At 50.1% G+C, this 26,582-nt stretch overlaps 1 protein-coding gene across 1 annotated transcript in view; it reads left to right on the top strand.

Moving 5' to 3' along the window:
• LOC147596578 (zinc finger and BTB domain-containing protein 7C-like) overlaps positions 1-26,582 on the top strand; it is a 110,961-nt gene that overhangs the window by 61,849 nt on the left and 22,530 nt on the right. Inside the window, exon 2 of the mRNA XM_086769684.1 lies at positions 15,479-15,522. The gene's annotated coding sequence lies outside the window, so the exon portion shown is untranslated. The remainder of the gene's footprint in view (positions 1-15,478; positions 15,523-26,582) is intronic.

Raw genomic sequence — 26,582 nt, 5'->3', positions numbered from 1 at the left:
ACAGTCAGCAGGGTATATGGATTGGCCACTACTGGGTAGAGGTCCTCAGTTATCTTATTCACCGCCCGTAAGTCTTGGACCACCCTATATGACCCATCGGGTTTCCGAACAGGTAATATAGGGGTATTGAATTCTGACTCACACTCCTTTAATAGTCCTAACTGTAGAAATTTTTCTATCACCGGCCGGATTCCTTCTCTGTCTTCCTTCTTTAGGGGATATTGTTTAATTCTTACCGGTCGTCGGCCTTCCTTAACCTTAACTTCAACAGGCGGAGCACTTTTCGCCCTTCCAGGTACATCAGTAGCCCATACCCCCGGGTACACTTGGTTTAGGATTTCCTCACTAATTTTTCCTTCTGAGGGGAGACTGGTTAAGGTTAGACTCAATATCTGAATATATTGCTGATCTTTTACCTCCAGAGTAATTTCTCCTTTTTCAAATATAATTTTTGCTCCCAATTGTTCCAATAGATCTCTCCCCAAAAGTGCTTTCGGGGAGTTGGGCATATATAAAAATTTGTGGATACCCCATTGTTTTCCCAATTTGTATTTTAGAGGCTTACAAAAATATGCCTTTTCACTTTGGCCAGTCGCTCCTTTTACCATGACATAATCATTTCCCAGGGGCATCAAAGCTTGATTCAGAACCGAATATGTTGCCCCTGTATCTACTAAGAATTCTACTTGTTGTTGTTTTTCCCCTAGCTTAATTATAACCAGTGGATCCACTAGGGTAGACTCCCCAGGTTCCCGTCAGTCTTCTATCACATTAGCTATCCTCGCATTCGCCGGGATCCTCCGGCCTTCTTTCTTGTTCCTTGGGCATTCCTTTTTCCAGTGGCCAAAGCCCTTGCACATTGCACACTGATCCTTTTCCAACCCCAACCGAGGCTGATTTCGCCTACCTCTCCACTCCCCATCTCCCCGAACAACAGCCACCAACCTTCTTTGTCCCTGCCGATACCCTTCTTCTCTATTACTGAACACTCTCCAAGCCTCATCCAGCAATATCTCTAAATTCCTGCTTTCCGCAGGACGCAACTTTTGAAGCTTTCGTCTTATGTCCCCCGTAGACTGACCCAGGAACAGAGAAACTAGTTGCTGTATCCCTACCTCAGACCCCGGGTCCAGCGGCGTGCTACGACGCATCACATCCCTCAGTCGATCCAGGAATTCAGATGGAGACTCGGAAGGACCTTGTTTAATTGCATATAAGGCTGACCAATTTATAGTCTTAGGGATTGCCCGTTCCATCCCCTTCGAAATCCACTCCTGATATTCCTGCAATCTTTCCATATGTACTGACCTGTTTACCTCCCATTTCGGGTCCTGGAGGGGGAAGTGTTCCTTAACATCTCCCCCGGTAACTTTTTAATAATCCTCGGCTAGATTTCCTGCCGTTTTTAAAATCAACTGCTTCTCCGTTTCAGTCATGTATTCTAATAGCAGTTGTATGTCTTTCCAGTCCGGATTATGTTGTTTTACAATGAACTGGAAATGTTTAGCCACACTTACCGGATCGCTTCTGTAATCTTTAGCAATTTTTCTCCACTCTCCCAAGTCAGCGGTGGAGAAGGGTACTTTAATTAACATTGTTCCGCCATCCGGCCCCACCGCCTCCCGGAGGGGTGCTTGTAAGATTGTCGGAGCAGATTTCTGTCTAGTACGGGAAGATACAGGGCTATCAGGGGGATTCGATGTCTCTTCCGAGTCTGCGTCCTGGTCCTGTGATCGGGGGGGAGGTTTAAACAAATCACTTAAATCTTGTTCTGGAACCTGGCGTACTTTATCTGCTTTCGTACACCTCTGCCCAATGCTGCATGATGAACAGCACCTTTTTAACCTGCCCCCACCCTCCTTGTTCTCCCGTTCGAGTGCGAGTACCATAGGGTCCTGCGGGGATATCATCCCACAGTCCCTTTGCCACTCTGGGTGATTTCGTAGGGTAAAAAACATATCTGCATATGACACCTCGTCCCATTTCCCTTCTCTTCTAAGAAACAACATAAGCTGCAACAAAGTATTGTAATCCAACGTTCCATTGAACGGCCACTTGACTTCACCCGCTAACTTATACAATGGCCACCACTGATTGCAATATTTAATAAGAGTCTTTTTACTTTCCGTACCTCCACCCCCGGCAATATCTTTCCAGTGGGCGAGTATGCAGCCCAGGGGGCTTTTCCTTAATATTCCCCCTTGAGTGTTACCCATTTTATATTTCCTCTGTGAGAGGGTCTCAATGAATGATTCAAATTTAGACTAACTATTTCACTCCTCCACACCACACTTACAATCAATCACTCAACCACACTCTCTTAACCATACAGCACAGGGATCCCTCATTCATACCAGCCTTTTAAAGCAGCTGCAAAATGGTTGCAAGAACAAACTCACCTACTGATGTTAAACTATCTCCAAATCCGGGTTAAAGAGGCCCGCTTACCCTTCTCCTGCTTCTCATGTACCGATCATCAGCAGGTCCATCCTGGCTCCCAGCAATGGGATGCAGCGGTTACCTCGGACTCGCTCGATCTACCCCCAAGATCGCTAGCGGCCGCTCTATCGGTCAGCGAGTCCCCTCTGGCGCCCCAAACCAACCTGGGTACCCAACCAACGGGGACTATGCTGCACGCCAGACGTCTCTGCGCGATTTACCAGCTGCCCCAGCCACGCGTACGACTTACAGGCCCCTACCATTAAACATACCGTTTGGTCCGCGGCTTCAGGAGGTTGTTGTCTACTCCTGCGGTGAGCGGCTGGCAGCGGAGGCTCCTCCGAGGAAAGTGCTCGGGGCGCGCCTAGGGGCGTCCGCTCCGCAGTCGATCCCGCAGCCAAGCAGAGATCCTCCTGGCTGGCTCGCCAAACTGACGTGCGGAAAACGGACTCCACAATCTGTAAGATTGTAAAGTAGGTATGTTTATTCAGCGCTGGGCAGCACAGGGGGGTAGTCCCACCAAAACCGTGCGCGCCTTACGTGGCAACTCACTTTAAATTTATACAACCAAATGTTACATATACATAAAGTTTCACAATACGCCTATACATATGCATGACCTATCCCTGCTTCGTATTAAAATTAGTCCCAAGGGGTCATTTTCATAAACTCCTCCTGTCTGGGCTTGCGCAGTGCCTCCTGGTGGTGGTCGTCGGGGGTCGTGGGGATGAAGGCAGGTGACTCCTCTTCGTCACCGCTAGTAACCTTTTGTTCTTGCGCAAACTCAGTTATCCCTTGGCTTTCATTCAAGCTGCAGGGTCGGTTTTAGCTGGTTCTTGAAGCGACCCCCCCTAGTCCTTACCGGGAACTGTCTTTCGTGAAGAATTGCAAGACTTTCTGCTTCAAATAGTTTGCACAATGGTTAGCAAATTATTAAGCAAGTAGTTAACAAAACATTAAGCACTATTTATCAACTTGATTCCTTAGGATGCACAGCAATAATTAATCAATGCCATATCTATTAAGATTTCTTTAACTCCTTCTCTCACACGGAGGAGCAGATATCCACTTGGAGCCCGTGGAGGACCCCACACCGGGGGAGGTGGATGCCTGAAGGAGGCTGTGGCCCATGGAGGGCCCGCTGGGGCAGCTGTTCTGGAGGGACTGCACTCCGTGGAAGAGATGACCCACACCGGAGCAGTTTCATGAAGGACTGTGACCCATGGGTGGGACTCCACAATGGAGCAGGGGAGGAATGTGAGGAGTTCTTCCCCCGACCATGAAGCAGCGGTGTGAAACAACGCATGATGAACTGACGACAACCCCCATTCCCTCTTCCCTCCCTGTGCTGCTCGGGAGGGGAAGGTAGTAGAGGTAATGTTAAGCTTGGGAAGAGGGAGGGGTGAGGGAGGTTATCTTGTTCTCTGTCTCATTCTCCTGCTGTTTGTAGTAATAAATGAATAGTTTTCCCCAAGTTGAGTCTGTTTTGTCCTTAACGGTAACTTTAAGGATTTTCTCCCTGTCCTTATCTCAAACCTCGAGCCTTTTTCCTTATATTATCTCTCCCTATTCCCTCATAGGGTGAGGGGAGTGAGAGAGAGACTGCATAGTTTGGTCCCGAGCAGGGCTAAACTACGACAGCAACCTAGATCTCCTCTCTCTGCTTTAATCTTTCCGGGATGACTTCTTGCTTGCCATATGGGGAGGGGTGTGCTCCTGACATCCCAGCCTGCAAAAGACCTCAGCGTGGAGCAAAAGCAATGTCTCAAGTTTCAAGGGAAGGAGAAACCATCTGCGTCACTCGCTAGCACATCTGTGCTAATTTGGCTCTGCGAGGACTTGGTTGCAAGTCTGCAGGATTCATCTTCAGAAAGGCAGGTATTAATTGCCATTGAAATGGGAAGCGTTAAAAGCTGGGCGAAGAAGAGGTGGAGAAAAAATGGGGAAGCTTGGAAATCCTATGAGCTGATATTTCTTCCCATCACTCTTGAGAGTATTAACAACGTTGATGGTTAAAATCGTTATTGCGGGAGGCCATCTGCTAAGCTTCCTACCAGGAATCGGGAGGGGAGGTAGAAAGGAACATCACTGGAGAGCTTCAGACCAAATCCCAAATTTGAGAGGAGATTCAGATGGTCCTGAAGACCTTCATAAACCTGCATTTCTTATCTGCCTGCATTAACAAATAAATGTACCAAGCCAGATCTCATTCTCTGTATTGTTGATTGCATTTTGGATGGAGGCGCCTGATCTACCTTCCACCTTTAATACTGGCTCACGCCTTGTGCCATCATCTCTGCTTACCCAATAAAAAAGTCATGATCAGGGGCACATTTTATCCAGCACTGTTTCCAAGTTGAGCTTCAGAGGGAAACTCAGCCTGGAACAAGACAGGGATGGGGAGAGGGACTTGTGCTAGTCCTGGCCATGGAAAGCCACGCTACTGTATTGACCTGGAAGTCCTGTCATACAAGACCCCATGGAGACTTTCACCTCATCCTTGGGTTTCTCAGAAATCAGCGCTTTGCTTTCACATCATCCAGCAAGGAGAGCCCTGGCGTCATGAGCTGATTCCCCTTAAAATGATGCTGTTACTTTTACCTTCATCTTTTGACTCCTCACGGTGCCCAGGCAGGAGCTTCCCAGCCAAGATGTTCCACGTTATTTTCCAGCCCCAAATCCACGGATGCTCAGCTCTTGGCCCCCGCTGTACCTCATCCCGTGTGGGTGAGGGGAAATTCAAGCTTTTGTCCTTCAATTTTTCTCCGTGGGAGATGAAATTGATACTCCCTGCCATACCTTGCAGGGATGCTGCTGAGATGAATTATTTAATAGACCAAATCTCACTCGCCTGCCTCCGTGAGGGCAATCCCCACATGACTGAGTCTAACATTCGCCTTTCCAATGCCTACAAAGGACTTTGCACCACAACGGCTGGGATTTTCATAGAATCATAGAATCATAGAATGGTTAGGGTTGGAAGGGACCTTCAAAGGTCATCTAGTCCAACCCCCCTGCAAGGAGCAGGGACATCCCCGACTAGATCAGGTTGCTCAGAGCCTCATCCAGCCTAGCCTTGAACGTTTCCAGGGATGGGGCCTCCACCACCTCTCTGGGCAACCTGTTCCAGTGTTCTATAACTCGCATCGTAAAAAATTTTTTCCTAATTTCTAATCTAAATCTACCCCCCTCTATTTTAAAACCATTACCTCTCATCCTATTGCAACAGGCCCTACTAAACAGCCTTTCCCCATCTTTCTTGTAGGCCCCCTTGAGGTACTGGAAGACCGCTATCAGGTCTCCCCGGAGCCTCCTCTTCTCCAGGCTGAACAGCCCCAACTCTCTCAGCCTGTCCTCATAGGAGAGGTGCTCCAGCCCTCTGATCATTTTTGTGGCCCTCCTCTGGACCTTCTCCAACTGGTCCATGTCCTTCTTGTGTTGGGGGCTCCAGAACTGGACACAGGACTCCAGGTGGGGTCTCACCAGGGCAGAGTAGAGGGGGAGAATCACCTCCCTCGACCTGCTGGCCACGCTCCTCTTGATGCAGCCCAGGATGCGGTTGGCCTTCTGGGCCGCAAGGGCGCATTGCCTGCTCATGTTAAGCTTCTCATCCACCAGCACTCCCAAGTCCTTCTCCTCAGGGCTGCTCTCAATCCATTCCCCACCCAGCCTGTATTTGTGCCTGGGATTGCCATGACCCAGGTGCAGGACCTTGCACTTGGCCTGGTTGAACTTCATGAGTTTGGCACGGGCCCACCTCTCCAGCCTGTCAAGGTCCCTCTGGATGGCATCCCTCCCTTCCAGCGTGTCGACAGCACCACACAACTTGGTGTCATCGGTGAACTTGCTGAGGGTGCACTCTATCCCACTGTCCATGTCGCCGACAAAGGTGTCAAACAGGGCCGGGCCCAGCACGGACCCCTGAGGGACGCCACTCATGACTGGTCTCCACATGGACATTGAGCCGTTGACCACCACTCTCTGAGTGCGGCCATCCAGCCAACTCCTTATCCACCGAGTGGTCCGTCCATCAAACCCATGTCTCTTTAGTTTAGAGAGAAGGATGTCGTGCGGGACAGTGTCAAAAGCTTTGCACAAGTCCAGGTAGATGATGTCAGTTGCTCGTCCCTTGTCCACCGATGCCGTCACCCTGTCATAGAAGGCCACCAAATTGGTCAGGCACGATCTGCCCTTGGTGAAGCCATGTTGGCTGTCACCAACCACCTCCTTGCTCTCCATGTGCCTTAGCATGGTTTCCAGGAGAATCTGCTCCATGACCTTGCCAGGCACAGAGGTGAGGCTGACCGGCCTGTAGTTACCTGGGTCTTCCTTATTCCCCTTTTTAAAAATTGGGGTTATGTTCCCTCTCTTCCAGTCATCGGGGATCTCACCAGACCGCCACGACTTCTCAAATACGATAGCCAGTGGCTTGGCAACTTCATCCGCCAGTTCCCTCAGGACCCGCGGATGGATCTTATCAGGTCCCATGGACTTGTGCACCTTTAGGTTCCTCAGATGATCCCGAACCTGCTCTTCGAGTCCCTGTTTGCACCTTCTACAGCTTGGGCGGTGGGACAGGAACTCTTGTCGGTGAAGACTGAGGCAAAAAAGTCATTGAGCACCTCAGTCTTCTCCATGTCCTGGGTAACCAGGACACCAGTTCCCTTCCGGAGGGGGCCTACATTTTCCCTGGACTTTCTTTTGTCCCCTACGTACCTATAAAAGCTCTTCTTGTTGCATTTTATATCCCTGGCCAGATTCAGTTCTGCCAGGGCTTTGGCCTTCCTTACCTTATCCATGGCCACTCGTGCAGCCTCTTTGTAGTCCTCCCAGGCTACCTGTCCCTGCTTCCACCCTCTATAGGCTTCCTTTTTCACTTTCAGTTGGTCCAGGAGCTCCTTGCTCATCCACACCGGCCTCCTGGCCTTTTTGCCCGACTTGTTGTTCATCGGGATGCACCTCTGCTGAGCTTGGAGGAGGTGCTCCTTGAATATAGACCAACTTTCCTGGGCCCCTCTTCCCTCCAGGGCCGCCTCCCATGGCACTTGGCCCATCAGGTCCCTGAAGAGGCCGAAGTCCGCCTTCCTGAAGTCTAGGGCAGAGAGCTTGCCATGTAGTTTCCTCGCTGCCCCGTGGATCTTGAACTCCACCATCTCATGGTCGCTGCAGCCAAGGCTGTTCTTTAGTTTCACATCCCCCACCAGCCCCTCCCTGTTGGTGAGCACAAGGTCGAGCATGGCACCCCTCCTTGTCGGCTCCTCTGTCGCCTGCAGGAGGAAGTTGTTGTCCACGCATTCCAGGAACCTCCTGGACTGCCTGTGCCCTGCCGCGTTGTCTCTCCAACAGATGTCAGGGTGGTTGAAGTCCCCCATGGGAACCAGGGCCTGTGACTGTGAGGCTGCTCCTATCTGCCTATAGAGCGCTTCATCTGCTCTGTCCTCCTGGCCAGGCGGCCTGTAACAGACCCCCACCGTAATGTCCCCTGTCCGTCCCCGTCCTCTAATCTTGACCCATAGGCTCCTCCTCCATCCCCAGGCGGAGCTCCACACACTCCAGCCGGTTGCTGAGATAGAGAGCGACACCCCCTCCTCGTCTCCCCTTCCTGTCTTTTCTAAAAAGCCTATACCCTTCCATGTTGACGCTCCAGTCGTATGTGTCATCCCACCACGTCTCCGTGATGCCAACGAGGTCGTAGCCCTGCTCGTGTGCACGCATCTCCAGCTCTTCCTGTTTATTCCCCATGCTGCATGCATTGGTATAGAGACACTTCAGCTGGGCCCCCAACAAAGCCGACTTGCTGGCTGGAGCAACAGGGGTGCTATTGGACCGCAGTTTAAGTGCACTCGCACTTATCTGTGATCCTTCCTCAGCTTCCGGACTCTTGGTGCTGGCACTGGCACCATGATGACAGCAGTGGGCTGAACTGTGCTCCCCCTCCCCCAGCAACACTAGTTTAAAGCCCTCCGGACGAGCCTGGCAAGTCTTTGTCCAAGCACACTCTTCCCCCTCTCTGTTAGGTGCATGCCATCCGCCCCTAGCAGCCCAGGCTTCTCAAAGCACACCCCATGGTCGAGATACCCACAGCCCTGGCTGTAGCACCACTCCCTGAGCCACGAGTTGACCTGCCAGATATGTCTGGCCCTTTCAGGTCCCTGCCCTTCGACATGGAGGATTGATGAGAATACCACCTGCGCCCCAGAGCCTTTGACTGTTGAACCCAGAGCCCTGAAATCCCTTTTGATGTTTCTCAGGCTGCTGCCGGCTGTGTCGCTGGCCCCCACATGAAACACCAGCAGTGGATAATAGTCCGTGGGCCCTATGAGGCTAGGTAGTCTCTCGGTGACCTCCCTGATACGAGCCCCTGGGAGACAGCATACCTCCCTAGAGAGCGCATCGGGGCGGCAGATGGGTGCCTCCGTACCTCTCAGGAGGGAGTCACCCACTACTACCACTCGTCTCTTTTTCTTGGTAGCGCTAGTTATTACGCGAGCCGGTCAAGCTACCTTGCACGGCTCCCGTGCCTCCCCCGAGGTGCTGGGTCTTACTTCTTCAGTCTGCAGAGCAGCAAAGCGGTTCTGCAGGGGCACCTCGGGGTTCTGGGGAAGCTGCTGCTTCTTCCTCCTGCGCCTTGCCCTTGCAGCTTTCCATTCAGTGGCATCTTCTGCCTCCTTGCTAATGTCGTGTGTCAGTGGGGGGGTTTGGTTCACTGGGTGCTGCGGTTCCGGTGCAGACTGTGCCTGGAACCAAGTATCCAGCTCCCTCTCAGTCTCCCTGATGTCACACAGCCTCCTGACCACCTCCTGCAGCTCAGCCACCTGCCCCAGGAGCTCCTCCACCTGGGCACACCTTCTGCAGTCAGGGCTGCCGCTGCCCCTGCCCCTGCCCCTGCCCCGGGAGTAGGGTCCAGGCACTGCCTGCAGCCCGAGCTCTGCACCGCAGCCTCCCCCCTCGGCTGCTCCGTCTGCACGGAGGCATCGACCGCCGCAGGGGGAGCCGGTGCAGGCCTCCCGGCCAGAGCTGCAGCCTTTGTTCTCAGGCGGGTGTTGCCCATGTTGCCCTGAGAGTCGTAAAACACCAAGTGCCCCGGGGCGGCGCCCTCGCTGACGCGCCCTTCCCGCGCAAACTGCCGCGCCACGTCCTGTTCGCCGCGCTCCGGGTCGCTGGCGCTCCCTAGGCCCTGCTTTATACGGGGAGAGGGGCCGGACCGCCGGTGCCCCCTGGCTCCGCTCACGTCTCGTCAGCCGCTCTCGCGCGAGCTGCGGGCTCCTGGCGCCTCGCTCTGCTCCCCCCTGAGCTTCCCTGCTTCGGGAATCCCCTGGCTGCGCTGCTCTGCGCTGTGCCGCGCCGCTGCGGATCGTGCCGACTCCGAAGCTGTTGCCTCGACTTGGGCAGCAGCATCCCATGGATTCTGCCAGGATCTGTCCCTTGGGTGGCGAAGGGCTGAGGCTGTTGCAAAGATGCCGCGGATGCCTCCCTGCAGCCCTGCACCACATAATTTCCAGGTTTGCAGTGCTGTCTCTGCAAAGGTAGATTTGATTTCTATTAATAAGGGGATAATAGCACGGGAAACTTGGCTACAGGATGACCCGGACCTAATTACTGTAGTCGCTGGGTGACAGCAGCCACTTCCCTGCAGTTATTCCACTGTGCGCCAGTGCAGTGCAGCCCTCTGCATTTTATTCTTAGTAACAGATCCCCAGGCAAGGTCAAGGGGTTGTCCCTGCAGCTGAAAGTCCCCGGCTGGGGGATGCAGGAGCTGAGATGGGGACGGGGGAGCCACCTTGGTGTCACTCGCCAGTGGAGGGGTTGGTGGGGGCAACACAGGAGCGATGTCCCCCCCAGCCCCGACAGATGCAGCCAGGAGGCTGGCAGGAAGGCAGTGCCCTGTTTTGTCCTTGTCCCAAGCCAAGTGATGCAGGGAGGGTCCTGGTAACCCCCATGGGGCACATCGGCCGCTGTGGGGTCTGTAGCAAACAGCCTCATTTTTAGGGGGGCACAAAATCCCCTATCCAGTCAAGACATGGTTTAGCGGTGGCCTTGACAGTGTTAGATTTATGATTGGACTTGATGATCTTAAGGGTCTTTTCCAACCTCAGTGATTCTATGATTTAAGACTGGACGTGATGCTTGGTCTTGCTCCCAGTATAAAACGAGTTGTGTGGAAGCTCTGCTGGTTTCCACCCACTGGGAATTGGCCCATCCAGCTCAGCAAGCTGACGTGGGAAGCATGGAGACAGGGGGGTGGTCTGGGGATTGAGATTTGGGGAATCCAGGGTGAGTTGCTTTTCCAGCACATTCCCTATGCATCTGTAGGAAGTCACTTTGCTTCTGTATCCCTCAGCTGGGTATCCGTAAATATGGATAATAGCCTGACAGAGGGATGCAGCGAGAAGAAATACATTACAGCCGGGGAGATGCTCAAAGGCAAGCTACCCAAATCACTCTAAAAACACGGAAGACCCTTCCTAAACCTGGGTTGGTTGCGGTAAAGCGCTGAATGGAAAATATATGCCAAGGATAGAAAGTGATGCTTAAAGGGCAGGAATAAAGCCTTTCTCATGAGAAAAGCCCAGCTCTAGTCTGTGCTGTTTCAAATTAAGTTTTCAGTTTCCTAAAGGCGGCAGACAATGCTTCACTCAATTATCTCCCCACTGCCATCAAAACTCGAGTGTGTTGTCTGGATATAGTATTTTGCCCTACCTTAAGAGCTCTAATCTTTTTAGGACCATTTCTTGCCGCTATCTGCAGACACTCGAAAGCCTTCTCAACCGCGGAGTGAAATGCAATCTCTGTCTTGGGGAGCTTTACCTCCTCTTTGTCTTCAGCAAAGACAGAAGGAAAATAACCACTTAACAAATCTGCCAGGTCAGAATTTTCTCCCCTACCCCATCTCCCCTGTTGCAGCTATCATTTGTCGTGGGTTGCTTTCTCACGGTGCCACCCACCTGTTGCAGGGAGATGGTGAGGAGCCTTTTATTGTTTGCTGAACAATTCCCTGCAATTTGCTGTTTGCTATTTCTTTCGGGTTCCTTTAATCCTTTTTTTACTTGCTGCTGCTTATTTTTAGCTCGCGCACCGTTCTCGTTTCTTCCCAGAACTGTTTATGTTTTGAAAAACCTCCCTTTGCTGCTGATGGTGCCTTTTTTTTGAGCATCCCTGGTGCCTCGAAAGCCCTCCCTGCCTTTTCCTTCCCCCAGCACCCTGCCAGGCTGGATGCTGGATGCAACGAGCTGTCATTCCCTGACTATCCCTATTTTTTCCCTTGGGAGCTCTCCTCCAGCCCTCCATGGAAACCCACTTTTCCTTCGTGCCCAAATTTTGCTTTTCTTCAGCGAAAATCCCAGATGAGCTATGGGAATCATAGAATCATAGAATCTTAAGGTTGGAAAAGACCTCCAAGATCATCAAGTCCAACCATCAACCTAACACCACCATGCATAATAAACCATGTCCCAAAGTGCCACATCTACACATTCTTTGAACACCTCCAGGGATGGTGACTCCACCACTTCCCTGGGCAGTCTGTTCCAGTGCCTGATCACTCTTTCAGTAAAGAAGTGTTTCCTAATATCCAATCTAAACCTTCCCTGCCGCAACTTGAGGCCATTACCTCTTGTCCTATCACAAGTTATTTGGGAGAAGAGACCAACACTTGCCTCCCTACAACCTCCTTTCAGGTAGTTGTAGAGAGCAATGAGGTCTCCCCTCAGCCTCCTCTTCTCCAGACTAAGCAATCCCAGTTCCCTCAGCTGCTCCTCATAAGACTCGTGCTCCAGATCCCAATGCCGAGCTCCCGGCAATGCCACCAGCCCAAGCCCTGCCATCTCAGCTCCTTTGGGTGATTTACGCTGTCCCGGTGCAAACTAAAATCCTCCGGCTTTGCTGGATGCCAAAACGCTGCTGTTGATGGGCTGAGCCAACCAGGCTGCCGGGCTGGTGCCACTGACCACGAGGTTTGGGCACAAGGTTCAGCATGTGGCAACCACCTGGCATGGGAAGCCTACGTGGTGACCCTCGATCTGGAGCCTCTCTGAGCTTTAGGCTGCCTCTAGTCTAGGGATAAACCTGAGCCTTAGGCAGGAGCCAGCTCAGGCTGATCATCTAGAATAGATAGTGAGTTGGGATTTGGAAGAGCTAACTCCAAATTTTGGCTCTACCATGGGTTTCCTCCATGGCCTTTAGCAAATCACCAGGCATCTCTGTTCCTCATCTGTACAAACAGAATAATCTCCTTTTTTTTCTCCAGTTGTTTATTTGGAGCACAAACATTTAGGGACAGATTACTCCTCCTTTGGTCTTGCTTATACAGTGCCTACAGAGGGATGAGCATCCCGTTTGTAGTTGGTGCAGTAGAAATGGCCACTGCAATTAGTAATAGTAATAGTAATAGTAATAATGAACCCTACACCTTGCACAGTAGAAACTTAGTCTCATTTGAAGATGCTCCAAGCTGTCATCAGCAAACAACAGTAGTGGATATTTTTCTTTCCGTGCCTGTACGTATGCTGGTAGGATTATGCTTTGCTCCTGTTATTCGGATCTACAGCTGGAGAATTAAAATCCGTCCCTTCTCCTGCCCACAATCAGGATTCAGAAATTCAAGCAGAACTTTCTTATCCATACAAACATCTGATCTGCCCTGACTGACTGCCCTGAAGGCAAATAGCAACATCCAGCATAATCCCCCTTGTTCTTGAGCTATCCAAACTGTCCCCTCTGTGTCAGACAGGAAGATATATTTCATTTCTCCCTGGCAGTCCCATCTCCTCCCTCATTAATACTGCAACAAGCATTCCTCCTCAGGAGCACCACTTGTCCCTCTGGAAGGCTTTCAGCCTCCCTGTTTTAGGCAGGTATATGGCAACTCTACTAGCTCCATCCTTCACAGAGATACAAAGCCAGTAGCATCAGCTCTACCCAGAAGGTAGATTTATCATAATCTTCATTGCTCCTTGCTGTTGGTTTTTGGTTTTTTTTTTTTTTTTTAAATCCACGGGTGAATTTATGTTGGAAAAACAAATTGAATTTCCTGACCTCAGAAATGATCAGGAATAGGTGTGGAAACACTCTCAATTTGGTGCTTTTTTGTTTTTCCTCTAAGATACGCTGGCAGTTGGAGGTGCAACCCTGGAGCTGCATCTTTAATTGTTTTTGTGAGCATCATGGCAACTGCACTGTGGTTTAGGAAAAAAAAAGTAGGATCTCTGCTAATAACCAACTGGTCTCGCTACTGGTATCTTGGACTGGGAAAAAAAGAGTTATTTCTGCTATCTCCTAATAACAAACTGATTTTCTCTGTTGTCTTTCAACATCAGATGAGTTCTTGCTGCTGTTTCCCTTTAATAAGTGGTATTTTGTTTCCATTATTACTCAATAGTAAAATCTTTTCCCGACAACTCTACCAGAGGTAGATTTACGACTATGAAAATAAACTTGAGCACGATGAGATCTTGTCATTTTATTATCTATAAAGCACCGCGCATGACTTTGTAGTTCTCAAAATGTAATTATACATTTAGATTTTTCCATCATCTCCATTTGTTTGGTTTTTTTTTAAGGGAGAAATGATGAAAACTAAAAAATTCATGCTTAGTATAACTCAAAATATAACTGCTATTGCTTTTACCCTGACTTCTTCCAATGGAAGGGCAGAAAATAATCACCATGCGCTGCGATGGTGCAGATCTGCCCAGAGTGATGTTCATGTTAAGACACATCTTCAGGGGTTTTTTCATGTGTAGAGAAAATGTTGACATTTTCTGGTTTGAGATACAGTATTTACCAATTCTTATGCGGGGCTGAATGTTAATTGTCGTCAGAGGCTCTGGGTGTGGGCGAATGATTGTATAATGCCCACACCCTTTGGATGGCTTAGGGATGTTTTAATGATTGGGCTCATTAGATGGACTTCCCACTTAAAGTGTTGTAGTTCAGCCCTGAACAGGACCAGACTACACAGTCTTTCTCTCACTCCCCCCACCCTCCAGTGGGACAGAAAGGAGAACTAGTAAACAAAAGGCAGCAAAAACACATGGGTTGAGATGAAACAAAAAAAAAAAACCACAAAAAAAATTGAGAGATAACAGAAGAAAACAAAACAGTGATAGAAAACCAATACAGTACAATGGCTCACAACAAAGCCCAACACTCAGTTTCTTCCCACAGATCAGCAAAAGACTCCATTCACCACCCTCCTCACTGATATACTGAGCATGATGTCACATGGGATGAAATGGCCCTTTGGCTCATTTGGGTAAATTAACCCCAGCTGTTGGCTAATTAGTTAACTATCCCAGCTGGGTGCCCCAGCCATAGGGGCCATCAGCTCCACTTCTCCACCCAGCTCAGGTGAATATTAACTCTATCCTAGCCAGAACCAGGACAACTGTCTATCTGACAATTAAGACTGGGAAAAGCATGACTGATGACCACACCTTCTGTGACTTAATGGGGAGTCTGAAGGCTGATCTTATTATCACACTGATACAGTCTGTGATACAAGTAAGTTTGCAGATGACACCAAGTTGGGTGGCGGTGTTGATCTGCCTGAGGGTAGGGAGGCCCTTCAGAGGGATCTGGATAGGCTGGATCACTGGGCTGAGCTGAATGGCATGAGGTTCAACAAGGCCAAGTGTCGGGTCCTGCACTTTGGCCACAATAACCCCATGCAGCGCTATAGGCTCGGAGCTGAGTGGCTGGAGGACTGTGAAGAGGAAAGGGACCTGGGGGTGTTGGTTGATGCTCAGCTGAACATGAGCCGACAGTGTGCCCAGGTGGCCAAGAGGGCCAACGGCATCCTGGCCTGCATTAGAAATAGTGTGGCCAGCAGGAGCAGGGAGGTAATCATCCCCCTGTATTCGGCACTGGTGAGGCCGCACCTTGAGTATTGTGTTCAGTTTTGGGCCCCTCACTACAAGAAAGACATTGAAGCCCTGGAACGTGTCCAGAGAAGGGCAATAAAGCTGGTGAGGGGTCTGGAGCACAAGTCTTATGAGGAGCGGCTGAGAGAGTTGGGATTGTTTAGTCTGAAGAAGAGGAGGCTCAGGGGAGACCTCATTGCACTCTATAGCTTCCTGAAGGCAGGTTGTGATGAACAGGGGTTTGGCCTCTTCTTCCAGGCAACAAGCAGGACCCGAGGAAATGGCCACAAGTTGTACCAGAGGAGGTTTAGATTGGACTTGAGGAAAAACTTTTTCTCTCAAAGAGTGGTAAGGCACTGGAACGGCCTGCCCAGGGAGGTGGTGGAGTCTCCGTCCCTGGCAGTGTTCAAGAGGCGGCTTGATGAGAAGCTACAGGATATGGTTTAGTAGCTGTGGCAGCAATGGTAGTGGGAAGACGGTTGGACTAGATGATCTTATAGGTCCCATCCAACCATGTGATTCTATGATTCTATGATTCTATGATTCTAAAAAAGAATTTAAGATACTCTCCAGAGATTTATTTGCCCGTTAGGAAGCTGCCAGGAGAAGGTTAAGGGAACTTGTAAGGTCAAAGCTGAACAGAGAAAAGTACTAAACACTCGGGATCTCAGGCCCGGCTGAGTCCACTGGACAAAAGGGGAGCAACTTCTAGCAGCTTCTTACAGAAGCTGCCACTGTAGACCCTCCTCACTAAATAAAACCAGAGTGCTGTGCTAATGGTATAATAACTGTGTGACCTTCCTGAGCTGAATCCACATCATGTCTAACCCCGCTGTCTTCTCTGTTGGCCTCATGGTCTCCCCATGGGTGGTCGTTGGGGATCACCATCCAGCACGCAGTGGGGTCTCAGCATCCTGTCTGCAGGCTCTAGCGATGCTCTAAAGTCAGAGTTTGGGATAATTCAATAAAAGAGGTTTCAGCCAGTGAAAAAGAGCATTTAGGTAGTTGTTCTGGTTTTGTTAGTGAGGGGGGGCCTAAGGTGGTAGCTTCTGTAGGAAACTGCTAGAAGTCGCTCCCCTTTGTTCAGTGGACTCGGCCGGGCCTAGGGCGGACCCGCTGCTGGCCAGGGCCAAGCCAGTTGGTAGCAGAATGTCCCGTGATAACGCCTCTGCGATAACGTATTTAAGTAGGGGAAAACAGGACATAAGAGGGGGAGATGTGAAGCAGCTGAGGGGGAGGCGTGAGCCTCATGGGCCTTGCAGGCCTCACCCTCTGGCCTCCTGCCGGGCAGCCGACTGGGCCCAACTCGGCCCGGCCTGGCTGCAAGAAGTGGAGAGGAGATGAGAAGTGAATAATATGTAAAAAGGATCCTGAGAGGCGTCTGCCAGCCTGTTGTGAGGAACGGCTGCAGACGCCAAGGTCAGTGAAGAAGGAGGGGGAGGAGTAACATGGCTCCTGGCCAAGATTCCTCTGCAACTCGTGGTGAAGACCATGGTGGAGCGGGTTGTCCCCCTGCAGCCCATGGAGGTCCACGGAGGGGCAGAGATCCACCTGCAGCCCGTGGAGGACCCCACGCCGGAGCAGGTGGAGGCCTGAAGGAGGCTGTGGCCCATGGAGGGCCCGCTGGGACAGCTGTTCTAGAGGGACTGCACCCCGTGGAAGAGATGACCCACGCCGGAGCAGTTTCACGAAGGACTGTGGCCCGTGGGAGGGACCCCACGCTGGAGCAGAGGAGGAATGTGAGGAGTTCTTCCCCTGACGATGATACAGCGGCGTAAAACAACTCGTGATGAACTGACCGCGACCCTCATTCCCTTTTCCCCCCCCCGTGCCGCTTGGGAGGGGAAGGTAGTATAGATAATGTTAAGCCCAGGAAGAGGGAGGGGTGGGTGGAGGTTATCTTGTTCCCTGTCTCATTCTCCTGCTAATTTTAGAAATAAATGAATAGTTTTCCCCAAGTCGAGTCTGTTTTGCCCGTGACGGTAACTTTAAGGATTTCTCCCCGTCCTTATCTCAAACCTTGAGCTGTTTTTCTTATATCATCTCCTCCTATTCTCTCAGAGGGTGGGGGGAGCGAGAGACAGACTGCGTAGTCTGGTCCTGATCGGGGCTGAACTACGACAGTAGTACTTAAAAATTACTACAGATCTTCAATTTTACTAATTCAGGGAATGGTTTTCTCAGTTTGCCAGGAGTCATAGCTTTGCTGGGATGAATGGGAGGACTCAACTGACTTATCACAGAATCACAGGATGGTTTGGGTTGGAAGGGACCTTTAAAGGCCATCTGGTCCAACCTCCCTGCAAGGAGCAGGGACATCTCTGACTAGATCAGGTTGCTCATAGCCCCGTCTAACCTGGCCTTGAATGTTTCCAGGGATGGGGCTTCCACCACCTCTCTGGGCAACCTGTGCCAGTGCTTCACCATCCACACTGTAAAAAATTTCTTCCTTCTTTCTGACTTCAATGGGACAGGCAGATTTCTTTCTAAAGAGTAAATTTAGCTCTGGATAAAGGATGTGTGCACGTGCACACACGTTTCATGGAGATTTTTAGGCACAAGAGTGCTGGAATTGGAGGGGAAGCAAAAGTCTTATCTGGGCAAAGTTTTCTTGCTTATTCCCTGCGAGGGAAGAATATGGATTTGTTCCTCATGCAGGTAAATGTTCATAGTGATTTCACAAGGACTTGAATTCCTCCTGCAGCAAACGTGTGAGCTGAGAAAGGGCAACAGTGGTTGGTTTTATGAAGAATTGCTCTCCTTTCTTGCCAGGTTATAGAGTTCATTTTTCCACTGACACATCTCTGACAAACACCCAACAAGAGTGTGGCATGGGGAGCCAAGTGATTGTTTTGTCATGGCAAAGACTAGTGAAAGAAGAGCAAGATTTATATTGAGGCTGCTCAGAGGGTTGGAGAAAAATGGCCCAAAGCCAGAATTCATGAAGGCATGGCTGATACGGTCTTCAGTTTTTGCCAAGTGTGGGCTGGTTGGTGGCTTATGTGGGCTGCGTAGTCTTGGTCCAAGTCTTGGTGCGCATGATGCCACATCACAGAAACCAGTCACACAGTTGACACTTTTGCTGACAGTCTTAGCAGAAAGATGAGTTGCTGAATTGACCCTGAAGATGAAAAAAAAAAAAATCCAAAGAATTTTGCAGCTAGAGAAGTGCTACCTTCTACCGGGGAAGCAAGAAGAGAGAGAACCCCAGAAAGCCTGGCACGCATGCGACTATGGGGACATGTTTAATTTATCCAAAAGCAATGAGGGGAAGGCTTTAGGTTGCTCTCTGGAGATGTGACCTCAGGTGCAGGTCCCCTGCATGCCTGTGGTTGTATTATTTCATCTTCCTTTGCGCCTTGGCTCCCTATCTGCAAAACCGGAGTATGGAATCAGAGAATGGGTTTGGTGGCAGGGACCCTTGGAAGCTCCTGATTCAACTTCCCACTCTTGGTCAGGCTCATGGCTTTCTGTGGGTGAGTTTGGTGTGTCTCCAAGGATACAAATCCCAGCATCTCACTAGCTTCATGGTTCAAGGCTTGACCGTCTTCTTAATAAAAAATGTTTTTCTTACATCTGATCTAAACTTCCTTTGCTGCAACTTCTGTCCATAGCTTCTTGTGCTCTGAGTAGAGTCTGACTCCATCTTTTCTATAATTATGCATTAGGTAGGTAGATAAAAAAATTAGATTCCCCCTTAATCCTTTCTTCTCTGGTGTTCTGGTTTTGTTAGTGAGGGGGGGCCTAAGGTGGTAGCTTCTGTAGGAAACTGCTAGAAGTCGCTCCCCTTTGTTCAGTGGACTCGGCCGGGCCTAGGGCGGAACTGCTGCTGGCCAAGGCCGAGCCAATTGGCAGCAGAACGTCCCTGATAACGCCTCTGCGATAACGTATTTAAGAAGGGGAAAACAGAAAAAGAGGAGGAGACGTGTGAAGCAGCTGAGTGGGGGGCAGAGAGGGGGAGGCGCGAGCCTCGTGGGACTTGCAGGCCTCACCCTCTGGCCTCCCGCCAGGCAGCCGACTGGGCCCAACTCGGCCCGGCCCGGCTGCAAGAAGTGGAGAGGAGATGAGAAGTGAATAAGATGTAAAAAGGATCCTGAGAGGCGTCTGCCAGCCTGTTGTGAGGAACGGCTGCAGACGCCAAGGTCAGTTCAGAAGGAGGGGGAGGAGTAACATGGCTCCTGGCCAAGATTCCTCTGCAACTCGTGGTGAAGACCATGGTGGAGCGGGTTGTCCCCCTGCAGCCCATGGAGGTCCATGGAGGGGCAGAGATCCACCTGCAGCCCGTGGAGGACCCCACGCTGGAGCAGGTGGAGGCCTGAAGGAGGCTGTGGCCCATGGAGGGCCCGCTGGGACAGCTGTTCTAGAGGGACTGCACCCCGTGGAAGAGATGACCCACGCCGGAGCAGTTTCACGAAGGACTGTGGCCCGTGGGAAGGACCCCACGATGGAGCAGAGGAGGAATGTGAGGAGTTCTTCCCCCGACGATGATACAGCGGCGTAAAACAACTCATGATGAACTGACCGCGACCCCCATTCCCTTTTCCCCCCCCTGTGCTGCTCGGGAGGGGAGGTAGTATAGATAATGTTAAGCCCAGGAAGAGGGAGGGGTGGGGGGAGGTTATCTTGTTCCCTGTCTCATTCTCCTGCTAATTTTAGAAATAAATGAGTGTTTTTCCCCAAGTCGAGTCTGTTTTGCCCATAATGGTAACTTTAAAGATTTCTCCCCGTCCTTATCTCAAACCTTGAGCCTTTTTTTCCTTATATCATGTCCTCCTATTCTCTCGGAGGGCGGGGGGAGTGAGAGAGAGACTGCATAGTCTGGTCCCGATCGGGGCTGAACTACGACATCTGGGCTGAACAAACCTCTGTTCTTACCATGTGTACTCCCTAACCATCTTGGTGTACTTCCATTATGACAATGGCTGTCTGGAGAGCCCAAATTCATAGAATCACAGAATGGTTAGGGTTGGAAGGGACCTTTAAAGGCCATCTAATCCAACCCCCCTGCAAGGAGCAGGGACATCTCCAACAAGATCAGGTTGCTCAGAGCCCCATCCAACCTGGCCTTGAATGTTTCCAGGGATGACACATCCACCACCTCTCTGGGCAACCTGTTCCAGTGTTCCACCACCCTCACTGTAAAAAATTGGACACAGCGCTCTGGCTGTGGTCTCACAAGTGACAAATAGAGGGGAAGTTTTCTGAATGCAACTCAGTGTCTGTCTGGCCACAGTGCAAGGACATGCTGCTGACTCCTGGGCACCTCGTTGGCCACCAGGACCAGCAGATCTTTTTCTACAAGGTGACTTTCCAGCCAAACACAAGTGGTGCTTGCTTCCTAGCAAGGTGGCATGGACGGGAAGTGCCAGGGTCTTGGCAGAGCTCAAAGGGTGAGGAGCACACTGTGTCTGGAGATGTAGAGTCTGGAGGATCAGATGAGGTATGGTCTTGGCCATGTGTTGTGTTGCTGACTACGGCAAGACTTGAACCAGCCTTCCTGTTTAAAAGCGTGAAGTCTGTTAATGACTGAGAGGTGAGATGGCTGTAGGAGCAGGAAAACACTGTAGAAAGCCTGAGGATACACTGAAGCCCTTTGTTTTAGTCTCAGGATTGTTCTTGTTCAGAGGAGGTGCAGCTGCAGTTGCTAATGCGGTACTTGCCCTGTGACTATAAAAGGAAGATTTCTGTCTCTGCTGCCCATCCATCGCCTTTCACAAGCGTAGAAGCAAAAGGTAGAATAAAAGGAATAGCGAGAAAATAAAGAAACATTGCAGCCAGAAAGCTATCCTCTGTGTTTCACAGTTCTATAAATTATGCCCTTCTCTTCATCTTTATTCGCCAGACATATAAAATATGCTTGCAGTAGAATCATATTATTCCCATTAAAGTTTCAGAAGAGAAATACAGGTCCCATCTGCCTGTTTAGCAAAGCAGGGCAGTGCACAACTGTTTCTTTTTTTTTCCTCAAAATCTACTTTATGGCAGGAGTTTTCTGCTTTAGGACTGAACATTCATTTCATTTTCTCGTTTCAGCATGCATCTTCACAAGCAGCCTCCTCTTTTTATTCTCACACGGGGCTTTCTCCAATGCCTTCCAACTCAAATGCTCCTAAAGAGCAGAGGTGCAGCCTGCCCTTGATGAAGGTCAAAGAGAGATGAAGGTCATTTAGGACATCAGCAGGGATGCTAGAGGTGGATTTCTGCTCTGCAGACAGAACAGCAAGAATTGACAATAATGAGAAATTAATAAACTGGATTGTGGAGGCACCCATGTGCTTCACTGCCATCCATCCCTGCTTGCCTCCAAGGATATTTGTATTTATTTGGTGTTGGACTGGACTCGAGATGGGCAGGAGATCTTAGGAGTGGATTGTTTGCATGGGGCAGGAGTAAGCGTGGCGTCATCCCCTGCCATACAGCAACTGTCCCCACAACTCACCCGTGCAAAGTGCATGGCGAGGAGGAGGTATTTGCATGCATAGTCCCTCGGTGTGTAGGGTCAGATGGCAGGATGAGAGTGTATTCATCCAGGGGGGCCTGGTGTGCATGCAAACAGGGAAGGCTCCACCTTTTGGAAAGTAGTGATGAATGATAGTGCATGGCAGCCTCCACTTCTGATTCAACCCACCAGATCTTCATAGAATCACAGAATGGTTTGAGTTGGAAGGGATCTTTAAAGGCCATCTGGTCCAACCCCCCTGCAAGGAGCAGGGACATCTCCAACCAGATCAGGTTGCTCAGAGCCCCGTCCAACCTGGCCTTGAATGTTTCCAGGGATGGGGCATCCACCACCTCTCTGGGCAACCTGTGCCAGTGCTCTACAACCCTCAGTGTAAACAATTTTTTCCTTATGTCCAGTTTGAATCTACCTCCCTCTATTTTAAAACCATTACCCCTTGTCCTGTCGCAACAGGCCCTACTGAACAGTCTCTCCCCATCTTTCCTGTAGGCCCCCTTCAGGTACTGGAAGGCCACTATAAGGTCTCCCCGGAGCCTTCTCTTCTCCAGGCTGAACAGCCCCAACTCGCTCAGCCTGTCCTCATAGGGTGCTCCAGCCCTCTGATCATCTTCATGGTCTTCTTGATACCTTTTGTGTGGCTTATCATGGGTTGCATGAGGCATGTGCAAAAAGGGTTGAATGATTATTTATAGTGCTGCACCCTTAGAAATCCATCCTATCTGGCAGAAGGACATCCCTCTTTTTTACCATAAAGCCTCATTCTTATACAGTGGCGTTTAGAGCAGAGCAAATTCAGAGGACCAGGACTATGCAGCTGCTTTTTCTGTTTCTGGAGATTTACACCCATGCTCCTGCTGCTGTTAAAGTTGCCCTACTCTAAGTATAAATCAGACCGTGCTCTATTAGATGCCTTCTACATTTCTGAGAAGTCATGTGCAATGGTAGAAGGGATCCACTGCAAATTTTGTACTGGCTTTTGGGGGCTGAGTGGTGCTGGGGGAATACAGCCAGATGGGGACTTAGATTCCCCTTCCTGATGGGTTCACCATAGAAGAGGTTTGTGGTTTGTTTTGGTTTTTTTTACCATCTTGGGCAAGAAGCTGTTTTGTTTGATAGAGGTTCAAATTTTATTTTTAAGCAAAATATGATAAATGCAGCAGAGGAAACAGCACTCTTCCTTAAAATAAATGGAAGAAAAGACAGGGCTAGAAAAATATTCTCTGATACACGCACTTTGTGAGCATGTACCTTGGCATACGCAGCATTCAGGAGCTCTGGATGTTTAACTGGATCATATCTTCTATAGAATCATAGATCATGGAATGGTTTGGGTGGGAGGGGGCCTTAAAAATCATCCAGTTCCAATCTCCCCTGCCCTGGGCAGGGACACCTTCCACCAGACTAGGTCGCTCAAAGCCTCATCCAACCTGGCCTTGAACACTTCCAGGGATGGGGCAGCTTCTCTGGGCAACCTGTTCCAGTGCCTAACCGCCCTCACAGTGAAGAATTTCTTCCTCATACGTAATCTAAATCACCCCTCTTTCATTTTAAAACCACTACCCCTCATTTCCTCTATAAGGTGCTTTTTATAAGGCCTAGTCGAGCACTTGGGAAAGGGGAAAGGTTTTGGTATTTTGGCCGTCTATCTCCTCTTAAAACCCCTTCTGTTGCTCCTAGCCTGGTGAGGCAGACATCTCTCTTGGCTTTTTTTTATTCTCCATATTTCGCATCCCCTATGCAAGCGCCCAATTCAGTGCTCAGCTGTCGTGGTTTTGTTTAGTAGGGGGGGGCCTAAGGTGGTAGCTTCTGTAGGAAACTGCTAGAAGTCGCTCCCCTTTGTTCAGTGGACTCGGCTGGGCCTAGGGCGGACCTGCTGCTGGCCAAGGCTGAGCCAATTGGTAGCAGAATGTCCCGTGATAACGCCTCTGCGATAACGTATTTAAGAAGGGGAAAACAGAAAAAAAAAAAAAAAGAAGAGAAGATGTGAAGAAGCTGAGCGGGGGCAGAGGCGCAGAGGGGGAGGCGCAGGCCTCATGGGCCTTGCAGGCCTCACCCTCTGGCCTCTCGCCAGGCAGCCGACTGGGCCCGGCTCGGCCTGGCCTGGCCCGGCTGCAAGAAGTGGAGAGGAGATGAGCTGGATGATGTGAAGAGATTCTGAGAGGCGTCTGCCAACCTGTTGTGAAGAATTTTTCTTGTGAGAGGAATGGCTGCAGACACCAAGGTCAGTGAAGAAGGAGGGGGAGGAGTAATGCGGCTCCTGGCCAAGATTCCCCTGCAGCCTGTGGTGATGACCATGGTGGAGCAGGTTGTCCCCCTGCAGCCCATGGAGGTGCATGGAGGAGCAGAGATCCACTTGGAGCCCGTGAAGGACCCCACACCGGGGGAGGTGGATGCCTGAAGGCAGCTGTGGCCTGTGGAGGGCCCGCTGGGGCAGCCCTTCTGGAGGGACTGCACCCCGTGGAAGAGATGACCCACGCCGGAGCAGTTTCACGAAGGACTGTGGCGTAGGGGTGGGACCCCACAACAGAGCAGGGGAAGAATGTGAGGAGTTCTTCCCCCGACCATGAAGCAGCGGCGTGAAACAACACATGATGAACTGACTGCAACCCCCATTCCCTCTTCCCCCCTGTGCCACTGGGGAGGGGGAAGGTAGTAGAGATAATGTTAAGCTTGGGAAGAGGGAGGGATGGAGGGAGGTTATCTTGTTCTCTGTCTCATTATCCTGCTGTTTGTAGTAATAAATGAATAGTTTTCCCCAATACGAGTCTGTTTTGCCCGTAACGGTAACTTCAAGGATTTCTCCCTGTCCTTATCTCAAACCTCGAGCCGTTTTTTCCTTATATCATCTCCCTGTATTCTCTTGGAGGGTGGGGGGAGTGAGAGAGAGACTGTGTAGTCTGGTCCGATCGGGGCTGAACTACGACAGCCTTCAACAGCCGTGGAGGGAGAATTCAAATCCCTGCTTTCACCATCCACAAAGGCTGGAGCCACCAGCATCCACCTGGGCAAGGGGAGCAGCCCTGCTCATAGCCTCCCACACCCACATCTGCGCTCCGCTCATGAGTGCACCCGCAGCACCATCGCCTTATAATTAAATCTCTTTTTCCCCAACTGGAAGAATTTTGCTCTAAACAAGGGTTTTCTCTAACCATAATTGTGTTCAGTGGAGGGCAAAGAGTTGCAATAACTCAGGGCTTCGTTCTGTGTGCAGAGAGCGAGTCCTTTTGCCTATTCTTAGGTATGCCAACAATGCAAGCGCAACTCCCCTTGACCTGCCATGAATCTCAGGGTAGGCTTTGCAAACAGAGGTAGTGGTCAAAATGGGGCTTAAGTGCATTTATAAATATTTTGAAGTACCAACTTGGAAAAGGAAAGTCCCTGGCGTGCCGCAGCCCTGGTGTTTCATCGAGTGCTGGTGTGCAGCTTTGAAGTGCAGCATTGGCAAGCCACCGGGTTCCTGCCCATTCCTAGGAAGGGCTGAATGGAGAGATATATATATATGTATATATGTAAAAAAACCACATCAAATGCAAGACACAACCTTCAGGCTCCTTTTTGGTGAGTGTCTCCTCAGAAAAAATTGAAATGCTGCAAGGGGTATTTTGCTAATGTGATGCATATATGAAACAACATAATGTGGATTAGAAATGCCAGAGATGGGAGGTGAGGTGAGTGGACAGAGGTAGATCTTTCCAGATGTCTTCTTTTATTGTGACCCCTTATCTAATGAATTTTCCTCTCCTAGAGAGAATTCACCGTATTACATTTAACCAGAGACTGACGTATTTGTGCTGTGAAAGGAGATGCAAAATACAGACAGTGAAATAATGGGGAAAGTGGGGTAAAATGCTGATGTTTTCCCACCCAGAACAAAAAGTATGGCCTGAAATAGTGTGAGTGATTCCACATTTCTGTTGATGCTCTTCAGGACATGTCTCAAACACGCCCACCCAGAGCATCCTCCAGTTCTTTGCTCAGGAGGTGGATCAAGCTTTGCACCCTGGTGAAAGTATGCAGCAGAAACCATGTGCTCCCCATGCAGATACTTGGGGTTGCTGTTGTGTTAGATGCCCAGATTATTATTTTATTTTTTTTGTGTAAGATAGCAAGAGCAAAGCAGATGCTCCATAAAATATTCTCTGTCTAGGAGCTGAGAGCCAAAACCTCCATAGGTACGGATACATAACATCCCATAAGTTTGCCTGAAAGTTGTAGCACTTTAACTAGACTGGCCTAGTTATACTTGTACTGTTTCCCCTTAAGCAGATGCCATCAGAGCTGTACAGATGTTGCCTTATGCATCCAGCTGTGCCAATGGAAGATAATCCCTCTCTCCTGGAGGTTCCTGCCTCCATCACTGCACTGCTGGAACCACCTTCCAGGAGCACCAGCCGAGTTCCCTTCATTCAGCTGCCCGTAGCAGTTGGAAGAAACCTGGTTGCTACTTTTTCCCAACAGAAATAGGGATTTTTGTAAAAACAGCTTCAAAGGCATATTTTTGTAATGGTGTAGCTGTCCCTGTTATAGCCGTTGTGCCCACCCAGCTCTTTCCATAAGTCACAAACTAGTTGCGGATCCCACGCCAGCGTCTTCATGGTGGCACCAGCGCAGAAGCTCGCTGTAGGATGGTGTGATTCGAATCCATCTGCAAGAGTGTCCTGCAGACCACTGTAACATCCTCATCCTCTTTGCACTGGTGCAAATCCAGAATAGCATCAGTTAAATCCCTGGAATCGATCCATAGTTACACCAGGATAAATAAGAATATGCTTTACCCAGCAAAGCCCAAAAAAAAGTGTGAAATCCATCTGTTCAGCTCCAGC

The sequence above is a fragment of the Chlamydotis macqueenii genome, chromosome W, assembly GCF_036417535.1.
Source record: "Chlamydotis macqueenii isolate bChlMac1 chromosome W, bChlMac1.mat, whole genome shotgun sequence".
NCBI lineage: Eukaryota > Metazoa > Chordata > Aves > Otidiformes > Otididae > Chlamydotis > Chlamydotis macqueenii.
Note: the sequence above shows the minus strand (reverse complement) of the source record. Positions and strands in the feature narration are given on the sequence as shown.